This window comes from Condylura cristata, unplaced genomic scaffold (assembly GCF_000260355.1).
Source record: "Condylura cristata isolate star-nosed mole 26May11 unplaced genomic scaffold, ConCri1.0 scaffold00002, whole genome shotgun sequence".
In the NCBI taxonomy this organism is placed as follows: Eukaryota; Metazoa; Chordata; class Mammalia; order Eulipotyphla; family Talpidae; genus Condylura; species Condylura cristata.
In genome coordinates, this window is record NW_004567103.1 from 54,532,307 (window position 1) to 54,550,665 (window position 18,359).

General features: G+C 34.9%; 1 protein-coding gene across 1 annotated transcript in view; it reads left to right on the plus strand.

The window, feature by feature from the left end:
- The first annotated feature begins 1,142 nt into the window (after positions 1-1,142).
- BAZ2B (bromodomain adjacent to zinc finger domain, 2B) overlaps positions 1,143-18,359 on the plus strand; it is a 217,253-nt gene continuing 200,036 nt past the window's right edge. Inside the window, exon 1 of the mRNA XM_012727386.1 lies at positions 1,143-1,239. The gene's annotated coding sequence lies outside the window, so the exon portion shown is untranslated. The remainder of the gene's footprint in view (positions 1,240-18,359) is intronic.

The window sequence follows — 18,359 nt, forward strand, 5'->3', positions numbered from 1 at the left end:
ATATATATATATATACATATATATATATTATCTCCTTGGGTAATAAATAAAGCCAAGGCTTTTTTTTTTTAATCATTTTTTTTTTAGGAAGCTATGGGATAGTGTGGGAGGACAGAATTACTTGATTGGTCTCAGGATGTTGGGGTAGGGTGGGGTAATGGAAGGGTGAAAACCAGAAAGTTGTAAGGAGCTACTGGGGCTAGAAAAATAGGTAGCTCATATGTAGTTTAAAGATGGAGCAATAGGCTACCCGTTTTAACTTGATTTCTTAAAAATTGTTCAATTCCTGCTATTATCTATGCCCCGATCCTGCTTTTGACCTCTCAGAATTTGGGAGAAACCTTTTACAGTCTTAACATCACTTTAAAACAATTTACTATTTTAACGTGTTTTGTACAAATTTTAATTCCGTGCATAATTCCAGCTTAATTTGCCTGTGTTAGGACAGTAGCGTTTTATTCTGAGACCATCTTGCGTCCTGCTTTTTATTTTATTTTTTGTTTTTTAAGTTCTAACCATCCACGAATTCTTGGCATATTAATTTTGTTGGCTTATGGGTTTCAGCCGATTTCTGAGTTTAAGGATAAAAAGTTTAGGGGGAAGTGGTAAACCTATATTGCCTTTCGCCAGTTTACGTTTTTTAAAAATTAGGTTTCAATCCCTACGTTCTGTCCTCTCTAGTTTTAAAAGCAAAGCAAAACAGTTAAGTTTCTTAACTTTTTCCTGGGACGAGGAACGCTGTAAACTCAAAGCTGCAGTATTCTTGGAAGGAAGAAGTAACCCCCTCCCTCCCTTGGCTCCTTTAGGGAGCTGATAGGTCATTTATTATTGGAACTGAAATGGTATAAACAATTCTCTCTCTTTTTCCCCTTGTTAACAGCAACTTTCATTGTTAGAGAGAGGAGAGAGAGAGAAGCCTTGTTGGTTGACGTCACTTGGTTCATGAAGCCTTCGCCTAGAAGTGAAGCTGCTGAACAAACCTTGAGGAGAATCATCTCCTGCTTCAATCTGCTGCTGGATAGGAACTAATCAGAGGGAGAGAGGCGGAAGACGGAGGAGGAGGGAGTCAAGGGCTTTCCGATCACAAATCTCACCTCCACTCCAACTCTTTATACTTTTCTTGCAAAAATAATAATAGAAATAAGGAGGTGGTGGGTTTTGCAAAAACAAAAATCGTAACCTTCAACCATCTGGGGAAGGCAAATCCCATCTACCGCAACTCTCAGTTCGAAAGTAAAGGTGAGTTTAAAATCCTCGGGTGTGAGGGGTGCGGGTGAAGAATGAAACTCCAAATGTTATAAAGCCGGTTGAAACAGAAAAGGAGAAACTATGCTCCGGCGAGCTGGGAAGACTCGGAGTTGCTTATCTCGGGCGCTCGCCCTGCCCGCCCTGCTCGCCCTGCCGCCGCTGTTTACCCTCGCTGGTCGGTGTGTCTCTTTGTTGTGCTGTTTGGAAGGCTGGGGTGGTGCTCGGTGTCCCGAGTGCAGTTTTGGGGGAGGAGGACGCGGAGATACACGGTCCTAGGTGGGAGGTGTGGGGGGGTGCGGTCTCAAGAGAACCTAAACTTTATTCCTAGCTGCCAGTGCGGGACTTCGATCTAGCAGGGCCGCGGCCGTGCCTTCTAGAGCGCGGGCAGAGCTGCAGCCGCGATTCCGCCTCCTTTGTGCCCGCCGCCCTGCTCGTCCGCCCGGGCTTCGCGTCTCCTTAATCCCTTCGGCTTCTGTCGCTCAGGTCGTTACCGACAGTTTTGCGTCTTAAAAACAACCACAGGCACTATCGAGATCGTCCGTTCCTACCCTGGAATAGCCACTTCCCCGCTCCCCACCCCCCAACCCTTCCACGCAGGGGTAGTTTTAAGATTACCACCCCCCAGTCCCTGTCCCCAGTCCGCCTACTGCTGCCCTTTTTGCCTCCGCCCCCTCTTCCCTGTAGGACTGCTCAGCTTCGTCTCCCACCCCCACACCCGATTCGGGCCTCTTTTGCTCGCTCTTCTAGTAGCTTAGAGCTCTATAGAGTTTACGGAAAAAGAGCTGGGAGCTTTGGTGTAGGGGCAGGTGAGACTGAGAAAAGAGCTGGATACCTGGGAAGATGTGTCCGTACACAACAGGGCTACAGGAGCCTAGTTTTTCTTACAGAAATGTCGGGAATCGGTCTCTTATCTAGCAGTTATTCCCCGGGAACGACCTCCAGCTCTCAACTCTTCTTCGCTCTTTTAATCTTCTTGTTGCTTCCCCTCCCCCCTTTCCCTTTCTTGGCTCCTTTCTCCTTTAAAGTAGTTCCATGAACCCCAGAATTGGGATTTGGGAAAGGAAGGAAGTATTTGGAGAGGCAGAGCTGGCTGTTCGGGAGATTTTCTCTTCTTTTCTTTCCTGCTGTATTTATCTTTTGTGTGTTGCTTCCTTATAAAGAGAGAAGCAGCTGCAGCCCTTGGCCGAGTTGTTGAAATTTATCCCTTTGTGTATATTACAATATCCTCCATTTTTTTCCCTGCCCTCTAAACAACAAGCGTTTCGCCATCTTGGGCAATTTTTATTCCCAAGTCTGTCTGTCTCTCCTTTTTATATTTCCGAGGAAGGAAAATAAGCCTTAGGCGAAACGCGTATCTGGATAAAACTAAAAGTTTAGGGAATGTTCAGGGGGTCTGGTGACGTCATGCAAACTTTATTGAGATTTTTTCCCAACAGTAAATTTGTCTCAATTTTTTTTCCTGTTGTAAAGGGTTGTGTAATTTCAGGTTAACAATAAGTTGTGCCACTTATCTTTGTGTTTTCTGCTCACAAAATGAACCCTCCACCTCTTCATATTTTCTGTTTTGGTAACAGGTGGAAAATTATGTGCAAAAATAGTGTAACTTTAGAGTGTCATTTGGTATTTACCTAGCATTTGTCTACGTGTTTATTCTTTAAATGTCTCAAATGTTATTTTTAATCAGCATATTTATCCCTTTCTCATTTTCTCTGCTTTCTGCTGTGGATTTTTCATAATCAGCCTGGTTAATGTTTATGTAAAACTAACTTTAGAACACCTAGATCCCCTCTTGAAATTTAAATGCCCTGTTTTCTTTTACGTATTTCTTTACATTTTGAAAAGATACAGGTATTGAAAATACTTGGAAATACCAATTACTTTGAAATCTTATAGTAGATACTAAGTCAACTATTGGCAAAAATATTACTAGTACTTAAAAGATAGGATTGATTTTTAAATATATATCTTCTAGCAGTAAATTCTTTGTCAGCCATTATAAAAAGATAAACAGTAAAAGCTAGTGTTTTAATTTGTCTAGAACAGTTTTTCACCTCAGAAGTTTGGCTGGTCACATGATCAAACTTAATGCCACACTGACTAGTATATAAATAAGGGGCTCTGTAAGTTGAATGAAAAAAGTAGAATTCTGTCTCCTGTAGTCATTTTCAGTTATAATATTTACCTCATTTCTAACAAGGATGTGAAACTGTATTTAATTTGCATTCTCTTTGTCTTCTGTGTGTGTATGTGTGTGTGGAACATTGACTACAATTAACTGAAAAAGCTAATAGGAACAATTAATACATTGAAAAGGTTTGTCTAACAAAAAAACTTACTTTCTATGTGGTATGTTTTTATCACAGTAGCAGTCTTCAGTGCTATCTGGTATGCTGTTTATCTAGAAATTTGCTATATGTAAAAAACTATATAGAAAACTTGACTGAATTGAATGTCTGCCATTTATGTGAATTGTAGGTAGGTGAAAAATGTTTAAATAGTTAAAAGCACATAGAACAGATGGTTCTAAATTATACATGCAACAAAGGGCTGGAAGATTTGGCAGGTTATAAATTGCAAACAACAGAGGATAAGCAGTTTAAGAAAATGGTAGTTAAGTACATTTGATGTCTCACACCTATTGTAAACACTGTACATATTATTGCCACTTTGCTGCATAATCAATAATTTAGACAACACTGGGACTTTTGTAAGTTTCAGACAGAAAAAAGTAAGATTTTTTTACAAAAGTTCGAAGTGATTTGTTGAATGTAAATTTATATTAAGCCAATAATGGCCAGTAAGTTTGTTTGTTTTTTAGGAAATCAAATTATATGCTTAAAAATAGGAAGTTATTTATGAGATCTTAATATTGCTTTATTAATATAACGATTTAGAGAGGAGGAATAAGTATGTTTTAAACTCCAGGTGGTAGTATCCCCACTAACCTGTGTTAAGCTAGTGGTGAACTTTGCCATCATTTATTCTTTCAAACACTACTGAAAAACATTACTAAATCATTTAGTCTTGGAAATGCAGTTATTAGTATACTGTTATCATTGTATAAGTACTTATTAATTGAATGAAGGTTATATTTATTATTACTTTAATTATGTGTAGCATTTTATTCTCAATGTCTTAAATGTAGAGGTTTTTATATAGTTCTTGCCTTTTAGAAGACTTGAGTAATTATATTCAGCATTTTTAAAAGATTTAGAATAACAAAGTATTCAATTTGGCAGAAATTTGTTTTTATTTTTATAACCCACTTATTTAAAATGCATGTAAGTCTGTAATGGAAACCTTGGAATCTTAATTCTGTTGCCCTTTCTCCCATTTCTTTGTTTGCATGTTTATTATAGAATTGCAGTGTAAAGGAGCAGATGTTTTGCCAAACATCCTGATGTGTTGCTTTTTCTTATGGGAGTGCATAACTGTTCCTTCTGATGCATCAACTTGACAGCTGGTTGATTTCATGGAGCTGCTAAGAAGCCATTAGTGGTGTCATTGAATTGAAACAGAACAGTCACTCCCAGCTTGAACTGCAATTGTTAATGTCTTTGTTGCTACTTTTGTGTTACTATACAAGATGTAGGATATCACACTTGCATGGAAGTTCATGGTTTCTGTCTTACCTTCTTGAGTTAGTGAAAATGCGTGTGAGAGCTTGATTACTTTTAAGTCTAAAGATTTCTTTAAGAAAGATTTTAAGTTGTACTTTCTGAATTTTTGACGTTGTTCTAGAGAGAATTACCACAAGAATAATTTAGCACAAACAAAGTAATGCGATTTTGACCTTTAAATTATGTCATCAAGGTGTAATGATTTTTAATATACTTGATATCCTGAGGGATTAATTAAGTCACCTAGCTATGTATTTTAAAGGTTTTTGCTTATGTAAAATTGAGTATTTAGTACCATGGATTTAAAAACTTTTCTGCATCATTTAATAATTGTTAACTAATTTGATTAAATATGTCTTTAAGTATTTGTTGATCTGATAATCAGATCAGGGAAGACTTATTGAGGACATGGGTTTTATGTTTAATTTTCCTTATAAAGTGGCCAAGATTTTAAATGATTGACTACTAATCAATAATGATTTAAAAAATTGAAATTACATTTTAACTTTACTTATATTTTATTTGTAGCTTAAACGATCAAACTTTGTTGCTAAAATGACATCAGATCATCCCTTTCGTGCTTAAGTGTTTTCTTCTTTTCTAGCTCTTTTTTCTTTTTTTTGAGGAGTAGGGAGAGAGGAGATAATGAGTAAATAAGAATAAAAGGAATGATAATCTCAGCAGAGAAAGAATTTTTTAAAAAGTGTTGTAAATAAACTTTAGGATGATTAATTTAAGGCTGCACTGTTGCCTAACACTAGATCTTTTCTATTTCTGGTATTTATTGATTTTAATTTTTAAATCTTTTAAGTTCAGTAAGCATTCAAACAAAGTCTTAATGAGCATAAACTTTAAAATAGTTTGCTGTTGAATAAATATTTAAAATGTGAAATTGATGGTTAGAACGTTATAATTTGCTGTTAAAACCCACTAAATTCCTGTACAACAGAAATGAATTTTAAATACTTATACCAAGCCATTCCACAATTACTATTTCCTGAAAGTATAAGATTTTAGAAATGCTTTCCTTTAAAGTAAATTATACTTTACTGAGACTAAATATTGTATTCAGTTGCTAGCTTTCTCAATTCTTTTTTATATAGTGACCATACTTTTCCTTAAAAAGAAAATCTTAATCTATTAACCTGAGATTCAGTTTTTGAGAACTGTATCTACTCATAGCATACTTTCTTACCTTATGTACAGTAAAGATACTTACATAAGTTAAATATGGTAAGCTGAGTTTATAGTTACTGTAAAATTTTATCAAGTAGCCTTAACTTGTTTCATTTATAGAGATTACAGGCCTCCATTGTAGTTTAGATACACATCCCATAATTGAGTAGGAATTTTTCACCTTTGTTGTGCTTAAAGGGTGGCAATACTAAATAGAAGAATCATAAAAAGTTCAAACTTACATTCATAAGTTTTTCTGTTGATCATATTAACTATGAAATTGAGTGTAAATATAATTAATTTACAGTTATATAGGTGGAGTTATAAAATAGTGTTAACATCTTTCCTGAAAGTAAAGTATCTTTACTGTAATTACATGACTTTTAAATCTGTTTTGAGTGCTATGTAATATGCAGCAAGTCATAGTTTGAGATGTAAAATATTTAATAGCCTGGTATTTGAATGTTAAACCCTTGAGTTTTTAAAATAGATTTTTATAAAAAACCCAGGGTGAAAATAATTGTTTTTATTCTTCATATTTAAAAGTTTGCTGTGTAAGTTAAGGTGTTCTCAAAAATAAAATTCATGCTTTTAAAATAGTTGCTTGGATAGCTTATGAAATTTAGCTTGTATGCTGGCTCTTGAATAACTTTCATTCAAATAAAGCCTATTTCATTAGAGATAATAATAAATAAGGTAATATAGGTAAGAACCTGTACTAATAATGCTGGTGCATATGTGTGCATGTGTATATAATGAAAAAGGAGCAGTTCTGAAGATAATTATTGCATTGGTACTTCAGCTATGTGTAGACATAATTGTGTGTTTTTCCTGTTTTCTCCTCTTAACACTTTTCCACAAGCATGCACTCATTAATCAAAGACGGTGCACTCCTGCTGAGGGCAGAGAGGTTCATCAAACTGGCAGTCAGTTTGGTGTAAAGAACAGTGTACTGAAGCTCTTAACTCGCTGGGACATAAATAAATCTAAGGTCTTTGTATGCAAACCCTGGAGGTTAATACTGTATAATTCAATGTCCTGTCTTTGTTTTTATGATTGATGTTTTTAAATGTTTCAGGCTTGATGCAAGTCTTCTAGTAGGTCAGATCTGACAATCTGATTGGCTGAAGTCAGAAAGCATTAGGTTGTCAGAAGGGCTTAGAGTATGCTGCAGAGATTTTGATTTTTTACCCTACGAGATCATTGTCATATTGCCTGAGCTGTTATAGGAATGTACCAATGATTGACATCCCCTGCTGTGATAATGGACCCAGTGCATGAAATGCCAATAGTTTGGTCCTATTTGTTCGGAAGCTTACTGCTATTTGTATCCTTAACAGAGCTAACATGTAGAACAAGCAAAACTACTGGGATTTCTCTGTAGAAATAGTGCTGGGATTTGGCTTTAACATGAATTGGTTGCATATTCATAATTTAAGAACAGCTGGTTACAGCAAGCACACAGTCATTTGCAAGCTATTATAAACCATTCTACTCACACATGGAGTCTGTGCTTGGCAGAATTTTTTTTCTTTTTTATTGATCTACCTGCATTTAAAAATCTGGTCACTGCTCCTACAGAAGCTGTTCATTTTAGCTGTGTTTGCAACATAGAACAGGTTCAATTTTAAATATTTAATTTAAACTAAATGCTGAATAAAATGAAGATGCTTAGAGGTAACCTATTGTGAAAGGTCAATAATGTATTAGTTGCCGTATATTTCACTTGGTCAAAAACAAACCAACCATTATATGACCATTTTAGTTTTTAGAAAATATGTTTTCTGATTTCGTTTGTAGGTAAATGACTGAATTATGTTTGACATGAAAATATTATTGATTATACTTTACTAATTATGCATACTTTAAGGAAACAGCATAGGTACCAGGTTGTGATTAATTCACCTGTAAACAATTTCATCTTGTATATAGGAAAGTGACAGTTCTTTCAGTTTGTGAGTGGCATAAGGCAAGATAGAAAGAAAAACTGACAAGGTGTTATAATTGGATAACAATAATGCTAATCCTAAAACTATAAAGTTATTCTTAAATTTTTGGAAGGAATCTAATGAGGAATTTCTTTTACTCTCTTCTATCCCAGAAAACATTCTGGAATGTCTAGCACTAGTGTGCTTTCACACTATTAAAATGACATGTATAAATCCTGCTATACTAATTTTCTACATGTTATCTTACATAGTAGTGACTAGAAGAAGGGAGTATCTTTATATATTAAGCTTTCAAAGAGAAGAGTTGGAAGAGAAAATGTTAAATGCAGTTTCAGTAGCAAGCTCAGCTTTGATTTGTGTATGTTAAAATAAGTGGATACCTGAGTGATTTACAATGATGGTGATTATGCTGAGTTTTCCACACAGCACAGTGTTAAGTTCACATGTGCATGCATGTATTTGTCCCCCCCCCCCACCACCCCACTAGATGATGAAGTAGCTTTCAGCACTTCAAGGTTGAGTACCAGTCCTAAGAGTGCATTTTACTCTTTCTTGGCTTTACAAATGGCTGGATATGTTGGTAATATAACTGAATATATGGCCAGATTTAATCTAGCTGATAGTAGGCTGTACATTTTTTCTAAATAATAAATTCAAAGGTTATTAAAGGACAATGTTACACTTCAGTTTTGAGTTGCATGTATAATAATTTACACAGTTAACTTGCCATTATTTGAGATTACATTGGCCATTTTGTAGATTTTCTCTACCCTCTTTCTTTCCCTTTTTGACTGTTTTGCAGTTATTTCCCTTTTCTTTTGCAGCTCATCACAAAATAAGCCAAAGAAATAAAAGGAAGTAAAATTCACAAAGCTTTAGTTTCCCTTCCTCTCCCCTTTTGGATAGTTCAGAGAGAAGTTCTTAGGTTTTCACTAAAATGATGGTTCAGCATGTCATTTGCCTGCTTTCTTCTAGCTCTCATTGCAAAAGATAATTTAAGAAATAAGAAAGATGAATTAATTAATGGAAACTATTTTTGAATTATTAATAACCTAGCAAAACAGTAGAAATTTTGGCTATTAGTTTAAAAAATGAATTGACTCAGTAATGATAACCACAGGATAATCAAAGATATTTGAAATATTTTTATTGTTCTAGTCCTACTAATAAGGGACTCTTCCTTTAGGGGATAGCTGCCTTCAGTCATCTGATTTGCAGTGAATGCTGTCTTCAGGCATACTTTTGGAAAGCTGTGAATAAAATGTGTATTTTCTTTGTTTTAAAATGGATGAAGATTCAGAATAGGGGAAAGAAGACTCATAGCTGAAATAATTTGAAAAGGCTCTCTTGTTTTTGAAGCATGGAGTTAGACCAAGAAGAGTGAATAAAGTGACTAATTAGAGATCAAGAAGAAAGGGGTCCAGCAAGGGAATGTGAGTCCCCTGAAAGAACAACTAACACAAAATATTTAAATCTAGGTCTTATGGGCACTTGCAGTAGTTCTGCAATCTTTTTAAGATCATACCAACCTACATCTCTTCTCCAAGAAGGAAAAGAAAATGTTATGGGATTTTTTTGCTCCATTGATTTCCAAATTGACTGCTTTGCTGTCCCTGGAGAGGGTAGGTTAATCAGTTTTAAATCATCTGTTTCAATGGTACACTTGTTTGTGGAGGCCTGGTTAAAACTGACAAAACTGCCCTTTCTGGTCAGTGTTATTCAAATATTGTGTTTCATGTGAGATTAACCAGAACCACTCCCTTCTTCATTCTTTTCCTATGCTTTTGCAAGTGGTTTTTCTTGAAACTTAATGCGTGGTCATACCTGCTAACAATATTTGAGCAGAGAGGAGCATATCGCCTCTGTTTTCCTTTTCTTGATTTGGTGGTAAGAACTAGATTTCCAAGGAAACTTAATGACTTAAAAATAATACACTTTTACTTCTTTCAGTTCCTTTAGATGTATGAAGAAGACAGATAGACTGCGTGGACTGCCAATAATAGGAATATCCATCAGGACACAAAGCAACATATTCACTACTCCTATTTTAATAACCATCAGTACTGAATTTTGCTAATAATAGAAACCTTGCTTAAAAATAAGAGACTATGAAGTTTTTAAAAAAGACTTATTTACTTATGCATATAAGAACTGAGGTACAGGCCAGAGGAGGGAGGAGAGTGAGAGGATTCACCAGAGACAGAGTGGGGAGCAGAACAGGTGGATCAACTAACATACACTGCTGAGGGGAGCAGTGAGTGAGACAGAAGAGGTCTGCTATGCTATGTGGGTCAGCTCCCTGGCTGGGGACTGAACTCGTGCAGCAGTGGCTGTGGATAGCTTCATTGTGCTGTGGTTTAACCCATTATGACACAAGGGAGGGCCCCAAAATGAAATATTAAAAAAAATTCAAATACAAATGTACAAAAATCTCTTAGTTTTCAGTGGTTCGACTTTTCTTAACTTTATTATTACAGCCAACAAGATAATGAAATTTGTTTCATTTTCATATTTGCAATATGAAATAAACATTTACTAGCAAGAGATATGTAAAAAAGAAAGCCTTTAATACTTAGCTTATCTGATGATGAGTTTTGAGGTAAATTAAAGGTGGAAATGATTGGAAATAGGACTCTATCCAGTGTCTTTAAGATGAGAGAACTAAATATATTTTCTGGTTTCTTTGCTGATGTGGTTGTTAAAATGGTTCTGTACTTCTGGGAAAGGATTGTTGTTATAAAGCATTTGGTGGCATAAGAAGCAGTAAAGCTCATCTTGAGCATCTGAAAAAAGTAAAAAAAAAAACAAAAAACAAAAAAACAGCCGGTTAAGTCACATGATGATGTGCTTCTCTTGGGAAATGACATGTTGTGGATCAAACCTATTTTAAAAGAGGCATAACTGCAGAGACATAGGGGTGGATGACAGCAACAAAAAGAAGTGACAATCTTTAAAACTTTTAGTGGTGATAAGAGGAGTGGAGATTGGTTATATTATTGAATCCTCTTGATATGTTATTGAAACTATCAAGATTTTCTGCTGAGTATCTTAGCATTAGATTTCTGTGCAGCACCATTAATATTTTCAGCAGCTTGTTGTGAAAATAACTTATTATAATCATACCTGGGGGATCTGAAGTAGGAAGTTGAAAGGTTAGGGAAGGGCTAAGTAAAACAGTAAACAGTTGATCCAGGAAGAGTGCATGTAATAACTTTGGCCAGTTAGGTAAAAGCTTTCCCTTTCCTCTCCAGAAAGCCTCTTCATAGAAGTATTTGCCAAAGCTCATAAAAGAGAATTGGTTTAAAGAATGTGTAAATCTTTTGTACTGTGTGTGAAAATGGAAGGATAAGAGCAAAGTTTGCTCAGGGGGAAAAATGTTAAATAGTGCGTGAACAGAAATTTCATGGGGTTTTGTTGTTGTTCTTTAACGAAGTATTATATGACTTAGTACCATGAATTTAACCTTTTTTTTTTCCTTTTAATGTGAGACACTTTGTGAAATAGGTCATTTATAGCAAGTGTTTTATTCTTATTAGATAAAATTTGATATGTTGCTGCTGAAGACCAGAAGTACCAGCTAAATTAATTACATGTATCTGGATAATATGCATCTTTGTTCCTGTAGTTGTAACCTCAGCACTTCACAATCAAGCTAAAAATAATGCTATACTTAGTTAACCATGGAAACAAAAATCATTTAGTAGTTCTCATGTTTAGTAATGTTCTAATAGTCTTGTATTAGGGAGTAATAGTTAAAATAAGTTGATTGTTAAATTAAGAAGAAGAATCAGATTAACATCTACTTTTTTTTAATGTTAGAAATAATTTAAGGTGCTTAGAAATAAAATGTATGTTCCTGTGTTCAAGGAGGTAATAGTTTGCTCAGAAAGAAAGAAGATACATAGAAAGGAGTTTCAGCTTTCACAATTTTAAAAAATGATTTATTTTACTTATTTTTAGCATTCAAGAGCTGGGGTAAAAGCCAAAGGTACCAAGGGGTGAGTATGGATGGGTGGAGATGAGAGGATTCACCAGAGACAGAATGGGGAGCAGAAGAGATGGATTGATTGAAATACACTGCTGAGGGGAGCAGTGGTCAAGATAGGAGAGTTTTGCTGCTCTATGTCGGTTAGTTCCCTGACCAGGGATGGAACTTGGTGCTGCAGTGGCTGCCGAGAGCTTCATAGTGCTACACTTGAACACCTGTGCCACCAGGGATGCGCCTCATCTTTTATAATTTTAACTCATGGAAACTCAGTTATTTATGTGAGGAAAATTAATTGGGAGTGGAAAAGAAAACAATTTCAATAGCCATCAATAACTTAATGAATATTGGCTTCAGATAGGATACACGAGTCAGGTGCTTTCTGTTCCTGGGTAGCTTTCACAATGCGAGCATCTTACACTCAGTGTAAGATATAATGTAAATGTAAATGAAAATATAATTTTTTTGTATATCACAGCTTCTAAGTATAGCCCAACCATAGATATGTAGAGCTCAACTATATAAATATTAGCTACGTTAACACTGGCAGTGAAACTGGCTATGTTTGAGTTAATGAGAGCTAGAGTATATCTGACAAAGATCTTATTTACTATATTTTAATACAACTTACTGACTAGAACCTGAACCACATTTCTCTACCTCTCAGTAAGTTGTGTCTCTGTATCTGAAAGTTGTATGGTTCAGGATCATTACATACTTAAGTATTGTTATTGAAAAACCCCAAATATCTGTTTCTTAGCATTAGAAGTACATTCTGGAAAGATATGTAATTTTAGGCAATTTTGTCATTAGAATGTCTTAGAATCTAAAAGTGAATGCCTTAAGAGTGTGATTACACAATCTCTACAGTATAAACTATTGCACACCTAGGCTTTAAAGAATAGCCTATTGGGGTCACCTTCTTATATGTGGTCTGTTCTTGAAACAGTTGTTAAGCAATACATGATTGTAAAACAAAAACAGTTGGTTTGGAGTTAAAAGGCTTCAATAAGAGTCTGAGACTTCAAATCAGTTGGACTTTGAAGGAAGTAGTAGATAGATGTTTCAGCTTAGAAAAGCAACCTGAACAAAGGAGAGATTGGAGTGAGTGATACATTCTTAACTAATCTGCTTGAAAACAGTGGGAGAGCAAGTTGCAGAGGGAATTTGGGTTAACAAATTTTTAAGCAGTGTGATAAGATTAAAAAGTTGTTTTAGAAATACAGATTTGAAAGAAATCTGATGAATATATAGAAAGAAAAGCTATTAGAATAAAGAACAGTGATTTACTGAAGAAATTACAGTGTCATGTGGTAATGACCAGGTCAATAACAATATGAATGGGTAGCAGGATAAATATAAGGGACATAATTGTAAAAGAATGGAGTTGAACTAGTTTAGAAAGATAGGCTTTCAGATCTCCTTTATATGATCATACTAATAATTTGATGTAGTTTAACACTTCTTTTTTTCCTAAAAGACAGAACTAAAGAGAATGCCTGTGGCTTACCACTTGGCAGTGGTTAGATATTCTTTCTAATACATCATATAGCTGATGTGTTTAACTTAAGATAAACACATCAGTTTTTTTTTTTAAGCCCTTCTGCTTCCCTCCAGCATGTGATAATCACATTCAGTTAGCTTAGTATTTTTCATTGCTTCATATGTGTTCATATCTCTATACCACACACCAGTTTTTGAAAACCACTGTGAAATAGCAGGCAGCATGTTGTAAACATTTTGCAGGCATAGTATACTTGTAACAGATACCTGAGTATATATTTTAATGAATTCATGGCATTGCATATGATTTTTCCTGTCTGCAGTTCTTATTTCCTTTCTTTTTGCTAGTTTTCCAGTACCTTTCTGAAGAGAAACTTTGTGAAATCTTACCAATACTCTGCATCTCCATAGGGTTATTTGATTCTTTCTTTGTGCCCGGTGTGTTAATGGTAGAGCACATGATTGTGCCTGTAGATTTGATTCCTTCCCTCATAAATAGTGCTTTACTGAGCATTTTATGTGTAACGCTTTTATTAGTTGTTTGACATTATTTCATGGAATGAATTTCTAAAAATGCAATTACTAGGTCAAGGACTAGTATTTTAAGGCTATTAATATAGGTAGTGTGAATTTAGTTTTTGAAAGGATTGTATGAATTTTTATCTTACTAACAATATATAACTGTCTTTTACCTGTTCCACCTTCACTAGGTTGGGTATATTCATCATTTTTAGCGCTTGCCAATTTCATTGCAAAAAATTTGTACTACGGTTAATCTGTTTTTATGTGACAAAAGCATTTTTAGTATCTTAATCTGTTTCTCTTTTGTGATTTGTCTTTGATATTTGTTTGCTATTAAGATCTTAGGATATTATAATAAGCTATTTATAAATTCTCCTAAGTATTAATGACATGTTTTTATTATACTTACTATAAATATTTTGCATTTTGATACTGTTTTTACTTATAATTGTCATTATTGTCAATTCTTCAGATTTTTTTTTTAAAGATTTATTTATTTATTCATACAGAACTGGGGTACAGCCAGAGTTGCAGGGGCAGTGAGAGGCTTCACCAGAGACAGAGTGGGGAGCAGAACAGGCAGATCGACGAAGTACACTGCTGAGGGGAGCAGCGGGCGGGTCAGGAGAGGTCTGCCACGCCATGTGGTCACCTCCGGGGCAGGCAGGGATCGAACTCATGCGGAAGTGGCTTTCAGTTCTAGTGCTGCGCTTTAACCTGCTGCGCCACCAGGGAGGGCCTCTACAGATTTTTTTAACACATTCTTTCCATTTTAAGATTATGGAAAATGACCTCCTCACCAGAGTTTTTATAGTCACTTCCCATATTTTTATTTCTTGACAATTAATTGTTCCCATTCCTTCTTGTTGGTAAAATTATCCTTTAATATCCATCAAGCCTAAGTTCCCATCAGAGCTTTATTCTCTGTACCGTATCTCCATGTATATATGGAATGGTAGAGAATCTCTATATAAGGAATGGTAGAGAACTGAAGGTCAAATTTTTATGTTTATTAAGGTAGCAATGTTGTGCAACATTGTATATCTTTAGGTGTATAGCTTAACATCTCTACAACTGTATCACATCATACTTACCATCAGAAAACCCTTAATCACCCACCTTGTCCGTTAATTATGCACTCTGATTTCAAGGTTTTGTTTTTTGTTTTTTTTTTTCTCTTTTGAGGGTCAGTTTTAAAAAAGGATTGTTAAGTTTTTGTTGTCCTTTTCTACCTCTTGTGTAAGGTCTCCTAAAAATATAAATTTTATTAGGTACTATTGAACATACTGAAAATTAACCTTGATAAGGTATGGTTATCTTCCTTGTAAAAAAATCTATTACCTCTTAGATATCTGAATTAACACTATTTTAGAATATAATTTGGAGCTTTAAAAACTAAGTTGTCATAATTAGATTTTTTTGTTCATTTATGATAAAAATATGTAGTTCTACAATTTAGCAGTTATTTATCTTATAGCTAATCACATTCATTTTTGACTTTTCTTTTAATGTCAAACATATATTTTCATTAAAATATTATCACAAATTTTGAAAAATGCAGAAAATTGAGATAATTTCAAATGTCCCACAGTTTTATTATTTGCATTTTTAGTTCTTTTTGTTTGAACTTTAGTTCTTTTTGTTTGAACTTTATAAAGGAAAGAGCTACTTAGTGTCATGAAAATGTGAAAATGTTGAGTGGGCATGGAGCAAAATGCTTCTGTGATATCAAATAACAGCGGATTAAAAAAAAATTGGTTAAGCAACAATTACACCAGTGACTTTGGCAATGAAACGGTCAGTGTAATGGTTTAGACTAAAGCTAAAGAAATAACAACATGAATTTAGACATGGCACTCTTTAGGTAAGAGGTAAGGGAAAAGAATGATTAAAAGCTTTAGGAAGGAAATGTAGACTTGAAGATGACTTTCTTTTCTTTTTTAAAATATTTGTTTATTTATTTATAGAAGAATTGGGGGTGTAGGCCAGAGGTTCAGGGCAGTGAAAAGATACACAAGAGATGGGGGAAAGCATAGCAGGCAGATCTACTGAAATACACTGCTAAGGGGAGCAGCAGGTGAGACAGGAGAGGTCTGCTGGGCTACGTAGGTCACTTCCCTGGCCTGGGATTGAGCTCATGCAGCAGTGGCTATGGTAGCTTCATGGTGCTGCGCCATAACCTGTTGTGCCACCAGGGAGGGCCCTCGAAAATGATGTTTTTGATGAGAATGAAGATATAGGGACAGGTGATGTGATTCAGAAATTTTTTGGAAAGTGGTAAGAAACAGATTCAAGACCTGTGTTAGGCTGATTGCCATGGGTTAGAGGAGGAGTACCTCTCTGAGATGTGAGTATGCGCAGACATCATTAAAATCAGAGCTTTGGTGGAAAGAAATTTCATAGAATTCAAATTCCAAGTATCAAATTCCACAATGAAAAAAATGGTTCTTTGCTACTCTTTGAATAAAACAAAGGTTTCATTTCCAAATCTTTTAAGTATCTTTGCCTGTTTGTCAGTCTCTATATATGTGTTTACAAAATAGCAATTTGAGTTGGTTGGGAGGAAATAAAAAGATGAACTAGATAATTGATTATCTTATTGGTTTCATCAACATCAATATACTCTAAAATTTAGCAACTTACAATAAGTATTACTTTATTTTCTGTGGATTAGGAATCTAGAATTGGTTTAGTTAGTTGGCTTAGGTCACATTTTCTCATAAAGTGACTTGCCAGGCATTCAGTTGGGACAGCAGTCATCTTGGTGGTCGATTGGAAGATCTGCCCCCAACCTCACATGGTCCTTAGTAGGCCTCAGCTCCTTGCTGACTATTGAGAGGTGACCTCACTTCTTTGTCATATGTTCATTTCTGACCTGTCAGCTGTCTTTTTCTAAAGTGAGTGCTGAGAGACAAAAACTTTTTGTAATTACAATATTGTGAGAGAAGGAAAATATTGAACATAAAGCATTTTTAAAACTTTAGTTTACAGAACTTAATGAAATTATCATTTTGGGTGCTGACAGACTTAAGACAACCCTAAAAGTACTTAGGAAATCTACTGAATCCATTCCAGGTAGGTACATGTATTTTATTGGCATGAGGGGTGTGTATATGTGTGTATTTCTGTGGTTTGTAATATATATACTTTATATCAGTTTTAGCAATAATTTATTTTTATTCTTAAAGATAACTGCTTTGCTTAACTTAAAAGTTCATATTAGAATAAACTATTAAAAACAAGTCTAAAATGAAGTCACAATTAGGGTTTTTGTTGTTGTTCGTTACCCATAGTGGGAGTGTAATAAAATTTTTAGAAAAGTTATAAGTTAAATAAAAATACTTTTTCATATAAACATTCAAGGAAAAATTATTGGGCAAAATAGGGTTCTCCCTGTATAAACTTTGATTCTTTTTTTTTCCTTCTAATTTTAGATTATTAAAGATTATTAATTTACTATGTTACTCAGAATTTGACTCTCTCCACTGAGCTGTTTTATTAAACTATTTGCTTCTGCTTCCTGATTCTGCCTTTGTTATCATAAAAGCAGAAATGAACTGGGGAAATGGCAAAACAAACAGCTACTGAAATTACTGAGTATTCTAATTCTTACCTGTGGTTAGCCTGTTACAACTCCAGGTTCAATGGAATTATGTAAGCAAAGCAAGGCTTGTTGACTAGGAGAAAAGAAAAAAGCCTAGAAATTAACTCTGATTTGCTTCAGAGTTGTTCATCTTCCTAGAAGTGCTTTTCAAATAGCTTGGAAAAGAGTTTTTCGTTCTCATGAATGTTTTAACTTCTGTCCACGCTTTACTGTTAATGCTTTTAAATGTTTATGATGTGTTTTTCATTCAGAGGTATTAAAATAATACAGATTTTATAGTAAATGAGATTTGATGTATTGATAAATTATACTATTTGATTTAAGTCTACTGGCAAACTATTTTGACACATGTTATTACTTAAGCACCCTAAAACACAGGTAAAGATCTTAAACTTTGAGGCCTTCCCTGGTGGTGCAGTGGGTTAAGGCATAGCACAAAGAAGCTTAAACCACTTCCGCATGAGTTTGATTCCCGATTGCTCCGGAGGTGACCACATGGCGTGGCAGACCTCTCCTGACCCGCCCGCTGCTCCCCTCAGCAGTGTACATCCTCGATCTGCCTGTTCTATACCCCACTCTGTCTCTGGTGAATCCTCTCACCCTCCGCATCTCTGACCTGTACCCCAGTTTTGTACGAATAAATAAATAAATCTTTTAAAAAAAAAAAGATCTTTGAGACAAAATCCTTGCAAATCAGTATTACTTCAATAAAAAGGTAACACAGTGACAAAAATTAGTAAATGCAATAATCA